Genomic DNA, 10,678 nt, shown 5'->3' on the forward strand with positions numbered 1-10,678 from the left:
TTAAGCTTCCAGTTCAAATCCTAAGCCAACCGTTTGGCCTTCTGCATCAAAGTTCTTTCCAGCGAGTATAGCTGATAAGGTCAATTTGACTCCTGGTCGAAGGGTCTGAGTATAACCCAGTCCAATCGGGCTGAGGTTATTTACCTTAGCAGAGAGAGAAGTTCTACAATCCAGCTTGTACTTAGCAGCAATGCCAAAACAAGTGTTGTTACTCCCAGCCGTCCAAGCAAGGTCTATTGACATTTCAATCTTCTTATTAACCTTCTGGTCAACAGAAGAACGTCCATATTCAGTGCCATCATTCACATGTGTGTGCAGCTGGACGTCTGCAGCCTCGTAACCCAGGGTGAAATTATTCTGTGGCAATTTGGATTTGGCTGTGTCAAAACTCATTGGTAGCCAACAAGCCACCCTTCAAAAGCCAACACAGACCGCCATAGATGGTTGGTCCACAAAAATCTACATCAACATTACTGCCAACACTAAAACAACCCCATTTATAGGAGGCCTTCAATTCTCCATTCTGTGCTTGGTATAAATATAAGAACAAGAGTCAGTTTCAGCCTTTCAGCCAACTTACTCTGTGTTCTGTTTTTGGGTGAAGGTAAGTTCGTTTGGTTTCTAGGTTGCCTGATGCTTTCCCTGTTTTCAGTGTAAACATGACCAGAAGTAGAAAATTCCACTCCACTACAAGACTTGGTTTTCAGGTCTAACTTTGCCATGCCAAAGCCATATCCTTAGCAACCTTTCCTAGGTCATAGTAAGTTGGTGTGTTACACATATCTTAGAAAAATCTGTCCGGGCATGGTGGCTCAAGCCTGTAATCCCAGCATTTTGGGAGGCCGAGGCGGGTGGATCACAATGTCAGGAGATCAAGACCATCCTGGCTAACATGGTGAAACCCCGTCTCTACTAAAAATACAAAAAATTAGCTGGGCACGGTGGCATGTGCCTGTAAAGTCCCAGCTACTCAGGAGGCTGAGGCAGGAGAATCACATGAATCCAGGAAGTGGAGGTTGCAGTGAGCTGAGATCGTGCCACTGCACTCCAGCCTGGGTGACAGAGCAGACTCTGTCTCAAAAAAAAAAAAAAAAAAAAATCTTTCTTAGGCTCTGATGAAATCAAAGACCTCCACCCCAAGGGCCTGTCTCCCACAAGCATTTTTTTTGCCTCTGACCTTCTAGTTGAAACAAAATTACCAATAGACTTAGGTGAATGCTATGCTGCATATAGGCACATAACCCCAACCTATATAAGCACTAAGAAAATTGTAACACTTTGAGTTGCTCTGGTGGAATTATCTCTGGCTTCTCCCTGTATCCGGTTACAGCAATAAATTTCCTTCTTTACCAGTTTGTCTGCTTCTCATTATTGGACCTCGAGAAAACGCAGCCAGACCCAGCTTGATTCCAGGAACACACTACTTCCCTTGGCCTTTAACTTGAAGACAGTCATAGACCATAGGCGAGTGGATGTCACCGAGTTCCAAGAGGACTTTAGTTACAAAAACAGGTAAAGGCATCTCTATTTTCAGATGACATGATCTTACATATAGAAATTCCTAAGGAATCCACTCAAAAACTATCAGAACTAATAAGTTCTGCAAGGGCAAAGCATATAAGATCAACATATAAACAGCAATTACATTTCTATAGACTTGCTATGAACAATCTGAAAATGAAGTTAAGAAAACAATTCTATTTACACGACATCAAAAGAATAAAATACTTAGGAATTATTGACATTGAATTTAACCAAAGAAGTGTTAAGACTTGTATACTGAAAACTATGAAATGTCTCTGAAAGAAATTAAAGAAAACCTATAAATGCAAAGATATCCGTCTATGGATTGAGAGAGCTAATATTATTAAAATGGCAAGAGACCCCAAATTGATCTACAGATTCAACGCAATCCCTGTCAAAAATCCCAGGTGCTTCCGCATGTATTCTGTGAAGCAATTAGAAAGCTGATCCTAAAATTCATTTGGAAGTGCAAGGGACCATAGAATAGCCAGAACAATCTTGAAAAAGAATAAGGACAGGTATATACATTGATGGAATAGAATGTATATACCAATAGATTTCTATATGTATATGTATACACGATGCACATAGCATTCTATTTGTATATACATTCTATTGGAAACCGCATTCTCACTTCACCATCAACACCCAAAGCTGAAATTCTAATTAAACTACTCCCTGTTTAATTAGAGGTGTCTCATGCCTGTAATCCCAGCACTTTGGGAGGCCAAGGAGGGTGGATCACCTGAGATCAGGAGTTCGAGACCAGACTGGCCAACAATGGTGAAACTCCATCTTTACTAAAAATACAAAAAATTAGCTGAGTGTGGTGGTGCATGGCTGTAGTCCCAGCTACTTTGGAGGTGGAGGCAGGAGAATCACTTGAACCCAGGAGATGGAGGTTGCAGTGAGTCGAGATTGTGCCACTGCACTCCAGCCTGCGTGACAGAGCAAGACTCCATCACAAAAAAAAAAAAAAAAAAAGAATAGAGAGTCCAGAAATAAACTTAAACCCTTAACTTTACAGTCAATTGATTATCAACAAGGGCACCAAGTTAAAGAACAGGCTTTACTAAATGGTGCTGGAACAATTAGATACCCACATGCAAAAGACTAAAGTTGTACCCTCTTTACAGCATTCATAAAAATGATCTCAAAATGGATCATAGACCTTCATATAAGAGCTAAAACTATAAAACTCTTAGAAGAAAACATACATGCAAATCTTCATAATCTTGAGTTAGGCGGAAGCTTTTTAGATATGACACCAAAAGGAGAAGTGACCAAAAAAAATAAATAAATTGGACTTCATTTATATTAAAAACTTACCGCAAATTACACCATCTAGAAAGTGAAAAGACAACCCACGGAATGAGAGAAAATATTTACAATATCATACATCTGACAAGTTCTGTTTTTGTCTGTTTACTGTTGCTATAAAGGAATAGCTGAGGCTGGGTCATTTATAAAGAGGTGTACGTGGCTCACGGCTCTGCTGGCTGGAAGACTGGGCATCTGGTGAGAGCCTCAGGCTGCTTCCATTCATGGTGGAAGGTGAAAGGAGCCCCCGTGTGCAAAGATCACCTGGAGAGAGAGGGAGCCAGACGGAGAGGAGGGGCCAGGCTCCTTTTAACACCCGGCTCTCTCTGGAACTGACAGAGCAGGAACCAAGTCAGTCCTCCTCCACCAGGGAGGACATTGTTGGGAACAGATGCTCGGTGCCGCAAAGAAAAATTAGCACTGAGACAAAGGATTTTTCAGCAACGCAATTTTTACTTCCTGGACTGCAGGAAGGGTACTCTCACTACCCACCTTGCCATGAGAGTACAATGAACAAAGGAAAACAAACATATTTATCCCTTACCCATTTGGGGTTGTCCTTGCTGCTGTCTCTGATCTTTGTTCGTTGGAGCCTTACCCCACAATCTAAACTAAAACCTGATTGGCTAACAACTTAAAACTTTTCTAAACAGGTAAAAGGAATGGAGAGCTGGGACATGCCTGTGAGCACGTCCAGCACAGATATCTTGGTTAAAGTGCAAGGACATAGAATGTACTACGTGCCTATAAGCATGGCATGTCTAACAGCTACATAGGATAGAGCTTAACAAAGAGTTATTAGCACACTTATGATTTATTCTTTAACAAAAAAGGAAACTTTACAGAGGAACTTTTCTACTTCCCACAGACATGAATGTATTTATATGGATTCCCCCACCCACGACCCAAACTGAGCCTACCTCCACCACTAGGAATCAAATTTCAACATGAAGTTTAGGGAAACAAACATTCAAAGTATAGCAAAGAGCCTTGCATCCAGAATATATAATGCACTCTTAGAACTCAAAAATAAAAAGACAACCCAATTAAATAGTCAGCAAGGACCTGGCGTGGTGGCCCATGCCCGTAATCCTAGCACTTTGGGGGGCTGAAGCCGGGGGATCACTTGAGGTCAGGAGTTCAAGACCAGTCTGGCCAACGTGGCAAAATCCTGTCTCTACCAAAAATACAAAAATAAGCCAGGCGTGGTTGCGCACGCTTGTAGTCCCAGCTACTCAGGAGGCTGATGTGGGAGAAATCGCTTGAACCTGGGATGTGGATGTTGTAGTGAGCTGAGATTGCGTCACTGAGATCACACCACTGCGCTCCAGCCTGGGTGACAGAGTGAGACTCTATCTCAAGAAAAAAAAAAGTCAGCAAAGGGTCTAAATAGACATTTCTCCAAAGAAGATATAATATGAATGGCCAACAAGTACCTAAAGAGAAGCTCAACATCATCAGATATTAGGAAAGTGCAAATCAAAACTACATTGAGATACAACTTCACACCCACTGGGGTGGCTATAATTTCTTTTTTTGGAGGCAGAGTTGTGCTCTTGGCGCCCAGGCTGGAGTGCAGTGGCATGATCTTGGGTCATTGCAACCTCCATCTCCCAGCTTCAAGTAATTCTCCTGTCTCAGCCTCCCGAGTAGCTGGGATTACAGGCATGCGCCACCATGCCTGGCTAATTTTTGTATTTTTAATAGCGATGGGTTTCCACCATGTTAGCCAGGCTGGTCTCGAACTCCTGACCTCAAGTGATCCACCCACTTCAGCCTCCCAAATTGCTGGGATTATAGGCATGAACCACTGTGCTTAGCGGGCTATAATTCTTTAAAAAGAAAAATAACAAGTGAAGTTATAGAGAAATTGGAACCCTCATACAGTCTGGTGAAATTGTAAAGTGGTTCACCTAAGAAAACACATTGGCAGTTCTTCAAAAGGTTCAACATGGAGTTATGAGATGACCTAGCAAGTCCACGCACAAGCTTGCACACAAATATTCATGGCAGCATTTTTCATAGTAGTCAAAAAGTGGAAAGAACTGAGATGGCCCTCAACAGACGACTAGATAAACAAAACTGGTATATTCAAACGACGGAATATTATTTGGCAGTAAAAAGGAACGAAGCACCAATACAGGCTGCAATATTAATGAGCCTTGAAAACATTGTTAAGTGAAAGAAGACAGTCACAAAAGACTATGTATTGTATCATCCATTTATATAAAATCTCAAGAAGAGGCAGATCAGATCCATCAAGACGGAAAGAGCTTTGTGGCTCCTTGGGTCTGGGTACCCTATAGTACTCCACAGTACCTCAAAATATATTTCTAGGGAGATTCAGGAGGAGTTGAAAAAAAGAGGTATTTAAGTTAAATGAGGCTGATCAGGGTGCCATAATCCAAATATGATGGTTGTCCTTATAAGAAGAGAAGATTCAGACACAGAGAAACGGCAGAGACAGAGGAAGGGACCCTGTAAGGATGCCACGAGACAGCCATCTGAAAGGCGGGAAGAGAGACTTCAGAAGAAATCAACTGTCTGGGCGTGGTGGCTCACGCCTGTAAGCCCAGCACTTTGGGAGGCCAAAGTGGGTGGATCACTTGAGCTCAGGAGTTCAAGACCAGCCTGGGCAAAACGGCAAACCCCCATCTCCACAAAAAATACAAAAATTAGCTGGGTGTGGTAATGTGTACCTGTGGTCCCAGCTACCAATGAGGCTTAGATGGGAGGCTCACTTGAGCCCAGGAGGCAGAGGTGGCAGTGAGCCGAGATTGTGCCACTGCACTCCAGCCTGGGTGACAGAGTGAGATCCTGTCTCAAAAAAAGAGACCAACTCTGCTGACACCTCGATCTTGGATATCCAGACTCCAGAACTGTGAGCAAATCGATTTCTGTTGTTTAACCACACGGTCTGCGGCATTTTGTTATGGCAGCCTGAGCAAGCGAATACACTGCCGGGGACGTGGGTGGTGAAAATGTTTCTAAAATTAGATAGTGGCGATGGCAGCACAGCTCTGTGGATATACTAAAACCATTGAATGGCATACCTTAGGTGGGTGAATTTTATGGCCTGTGAATTATATCTCAATAAAGCTATTTTTAAAAAGAGCCTGGGAGGTATCAGAGAGGATTAGTTTAGGAAGACACATACCTAAACCATTTCTGGCAGAAATGCCCTCATTTTACCCTCCCACATGAATGATATCTTAGCCAGGAGATTTTAGGCTGGCAGTCCTCTTTTCTCAGGTCTATAAACTTCTAGCTTCAAATTGCAGATAAGAAATCCAGTAACTGGCTTGGTGCAGTGGCTCATACCTATCACCCCAACACTTTGGGAGGCTGGGCAGGGGAATGACTTGAGCCCAAGAGTTTGAGAGCAGCCTGGGCAACATGGCTAGACCCTGTCACTACAAAAAATACAAAAATTAGCTGGGCATGATGGCAGGTACCTGTAGTCCCAGCTACTCGGGAGCCTAAGGTGGGAGAATTGCTTCTGTCCAGGAGGCCGAGGCTGCAGTGAGCCAAGATTGTGCTACTGCACTCAAGCCTGGGCAACAGAGCGAAACCCTGTCCTAAAAACAGAAAAAAAGGAAAAAGAAACCTAGTAACCAGTCGGAGTCCCTTTGTCACATATCATATCAGTTTCCTATTGCTGAGATAAGTTACCCACAGCTGGGTGGCTTCCAACAACACACATTTTATTATCTTACGGTTCTAGAGCTTAGCAATCTGGCAGGGGTCTCTCTGGGCTAAAGCCAAGGTGCCAGTAGGGGTGTGTTCTTCCAGAGGCTCTGGGCGAGTTTCCTGGCGTCTTCCACCTTCTCTAGGAGGCTGCCCATAGTCCTGGGCTTGTGGCCCCTTAGGCTGGGGCCCTCTTCAAAGCCAGCCATGTGGGTTGAGTCTCTCTAACGTGGCGTCTCTCTCTGACCTCCTGTGCCTCTGCCTTCCACTGTTAGGGACCCTTGTGATGACATTGGGCCCAGTGGCTACAGGTGTAATGATCCATGATAATCTCCTTATTTTAAGGTCATCCAATTAGCCACCTTCATTTACCTGAAACCTTAATTCCCCTTTGCCATGTAACCTACATGTTCATAGGTATTAGGTCTCGGGATACTGGGGTGGATGTAAGGGGTACATTCTCTACAAGAGTAATCTGATATTGGCTTCCAGGCAGAACAAACAGATTACTTATGTACAGAATGTTATATGTGGGGTTCAGAAATTTCACTGGAGTCAAAAAAAAAAAACCCCTAAATAACCATAAGAAACCTAACAAAACACTAGATTAGAAGTATAAGCATACTTTTCTATTACGGATAAGTTTTAGCTTAAAGAAGAAATCGGCCAGGCATGGCGGCTTACACATATAACCCAGCATCTTGGTGGGCTGAGGCAGAAGGGTTACTTGAACCCAGGAGTTTAAGACCAGCCTGGGCAACATGGTAAAACTCTGACTCTACAAAAAATACAAAAATTAACCAGGCGTGGTGGTGTACACCTCGCAGCTATTCAGGAGGCTGAGATGGCAGGGTTGTCTGAGCCTGGAAGGTGGAGGCCACAGTGAGCTGTGATTACGCCACAGCACTCCAGCCTGGATGACAGAATGAGACCTTGTCTCAATTAAAAAAAAAAAAAAGAAATCAATATTAAAACTACAAATTAAAAAGAAACGAATGAAAATGAGACAACTACATAGCAACACTTATGGGATAAACACTTTTATTATTATACAACAAAGAATATATAAAAATGGACTAGGCACGGTGGTGCACACCTGTAATCTCAGCACTTGGAGAACCCAAGGCAGGTGGGTCACTTGATGTCAGGAGTTCAAGACCAGCCTGGCCAACATGGCGAAACCCCATCTCTACTCAAAATACAAAAATTAGCCGGGTGTGGTGGCACATGCCTGTAATCCCCTCCCACTCAAGAGGTGGAGGCAGGAGAATCGCGTGAGCCCAGGAGGCAGAGGATGTAGTGAGCCAAGATCGCACCACTGCACTCCAGCCCGGGCAACAGGAGTGAAACCCTGTCTTAAAAAGGCAAAACAAAACAAAGCAAAACAAAGAATATATATAAGTGAAGTAAATATTCAACTTAAAACACAACAAAATAGGCCGGGCGTAGTGGCTCACGTCTGTAATCCCAGCACTTTGGGAGGCCGAGGTGGGTGGATCATTTGAGGTCAGGAGTTCAAAACCAGCCTGGCCAACATGGTGAAACCCCCATCTCTACTAAAAGCCGGGCCCGGTGGTGGGAGCCTGTAATCCCAGCTACCTGGGAAGCTGAGGAAGGAGAATCACTTGAGTGTGGGAAGTGGAGGTTGCAGTGAGCCGAGATCGCACCATTGCACTCCAGCCCGGGCGACTGAGCGACACCGTCTCAAAAACAAACAACAACAACAAAAAAACCACAACAAAATAAAAAAAATTATGAGGAGGAAATGAATAAAGATAAAAGCTGAAAACAGTGAATTAGATAACTAAATCACTGAAAAATAAAATTAAAATCTGCGTTTTCAAAAATAAAATAAAATTGAAAACTCACAATGTCCAAAAAATAAAATTAAATTAAAAAAGCACAGAACACGAAGAGTGAGGAATGAGACAGACTCACAGGGGCCAAAGGGAGGACGTCAATTTCCAGGGAGTGTTATTGCAGTTGCATTTCAATGAATGTTCACCCATCCTACATGCAATGGGGGGTTTTCCTAAAAATTAAGTAAAAATATTGGTAATAGGGGAACTTAAACAGGACAGAATTTAAATACCAAACTAGAACCTGGGGGGTACCTGGGCCATCTTGGGCCGTCCTTGAAGAAGTGTGTATTGTTAACTGTGAATAATCGAGCAGGCTCCTGTCAAGACAACAGCTGAGAACCATCCCGAGACTGGGCCAGGAGCCCAGCAGGTGGCTCTGCCACCCCTCACTGTGTGACTTGTGCAGGTCCTTCCTCTCACTGGGCCTCAGTTTCCTCCAGAGGCGGCTCCAAGATGGCAGACTCTGGAGCCGCGTGGGGCAGCTGGAGGTGGCCGGGGCAGGGGTGCTAGGGAGGAGGAAGAAACAAGCATAGGGTGAGAGTGGTTCTGAGTCGCCCCCACCCCTGACTGCTTCTGCCGGAGCAGCCTCATTCTCAACCTTATTACAGAGTGGATTTTCTCATCTGATTTCATCTGAAAAAATGTTCTGCTGCTGGTATTAGTCAGGGTTCTTCAGAGAAACGGAGCCAATAGGATGAATAGTGCATAGATCTATAGAAAGAGATTTCTTTTGAGGGACTGGCTTATGCACTCATGGAGGCAGAGATGTCCCATGATCAGCCATCTGCAAGCTGGTGGCCCAGGAAAGCCGGTGACGTGGCTCCAGTTCACACTTGAAGGCCTGAGGACAAGGGGAGCCAGTGGTGGGAATCCCAGTCCAAGTCCAAAGGCCTGAGATCCAGGAGCTTCAATATTCAACGGCAGAAGATTGATGTCCTAGTAGATTTCGCCCTTCCTTTAGCTTTTTGTTCTGTTCAGGCTCTCAGCAAGCTGGATGACTGCCCCGCCCCTGCCACCCCAGCATTGGTGAGATCAAGCTTCCTTATTCAGTCTACTGATTCTCTTCTGGAAACACCCTCAAAAACACCACCAGAAGGAGGTTTGACCAGCTATCTGGACATCCCTTAGCCCAGTCAAGTTGACACGTGAAATTAATCATCACACTGTTGAAACAAAGTGTGAAAACCAGGTGATCCTCCAACTCCCACGCTGCTTCCACCGCCACACTTTTCACAACATTCACCTGCCAAAGTTCCTTGGTTTTGCTTTGATAATCTGGTTTCTTTGAATTATAAAGATGCTCATAGTTTAGCCCCCAGATGGAGATGAATATGTGTGTGACTGTGTGTGTGTGTGTGTTCTTTCACAAAACCACTGCCTAATTTGGAATATAATTTCAACTTGCTTTTCCCAAATGACCTAGAGCCTGGCAAGAGCATAGGGCTGATGAGCCTGTGAGGTGGGTAGACAGCTTCCTCACTCACACATGCCCGACTTTCTCCTTGGAGAATGATGAGGTTTACAGCCTTTAGGTAAAAATAGCTTTGTGTGGCTTCCGCCAGGAAGACACTTTAGAAAGAGAGAGAGGATTAGATTTCTAAAAAAGAAAAAAAATCTACCAAATTGCTACCATAATTTTGGAATTCATTTTTGCAAAACATATCAGGAAACATAAAGATGATCTCGCCTGCTAACGGTATTTCCACTTCTGGGCATTTGCCTCAAAGAAATAAATTTAACTAAAAGCAAAGCTCAGTGGATGGCTGCTCACTGCGTCCCCTCTTTTTGCCACAGCAAAACACCAAAAGCAGGAAAAGATACTCAGGACGAAGGGCCAGGGCACTGCAAGTTCAAAGGCTCACAGTCCACTCCTTCATGTATTCCCCTCACACTTCTGATAACGCATGGGCACCAGGCCCTGTGCTGGGTGACGGGAAGGAAGAGTGCCCAACACGCAGGGTGCTTCCACCTCAGGGAGCTGACGGGCAGGAGGGTTAGAGGCGAGCAAACCTACACCCACAATTCCGTGTGAGAAGGAAAGTGCAACGCGGACGTGGGAACACACAGAAAGGACCAGAACCAGTCTTGGCACTCAGGGAAGCCTTCTTGGAATAAGTGACTTTTTTTTTTTTTTTTTTGAGAGAAGTTTCGCTCTGTTGCCCAGGCTGGAGTGCAATGGCGCAATCTCAGCTCACGGCAACCTCCACTTCCCGGGTTCAAGCTATTTTCCTGCCTCAGCCTCCCAAGCAGCTGAGGTGCCACCGCACCCAGCTAATTTTTTTTTT

General features: G+C 44.3%; 1 pseudogene; it reads right to left on the reverse strand.

The window, feature by feature from the left end:
• On the reverse strand, positions 1–781 carry LOC108303996 (annotated as a pseudogene).
• Positions 782–10,678: the final 9,897 nt, after the last annotated feature.

The sequence above is a fragment of the Cebus imitator genome, unplaced genomic scaffold (genome assembly GCF_001604975.1).
Source record: "Cebus imitator isolate Cc_AM_T3 unplaced genomic scaffold, Cebus_imitator-1.0 Scaffold52, whole genome shotgun sequence".
In the NCBI taxonomy this organism is placed as follows: Eukaryota; Metazoa; Chordata; class Mammalia; order Primates; family Cebidae; genus Cebus; species Cebus imitator.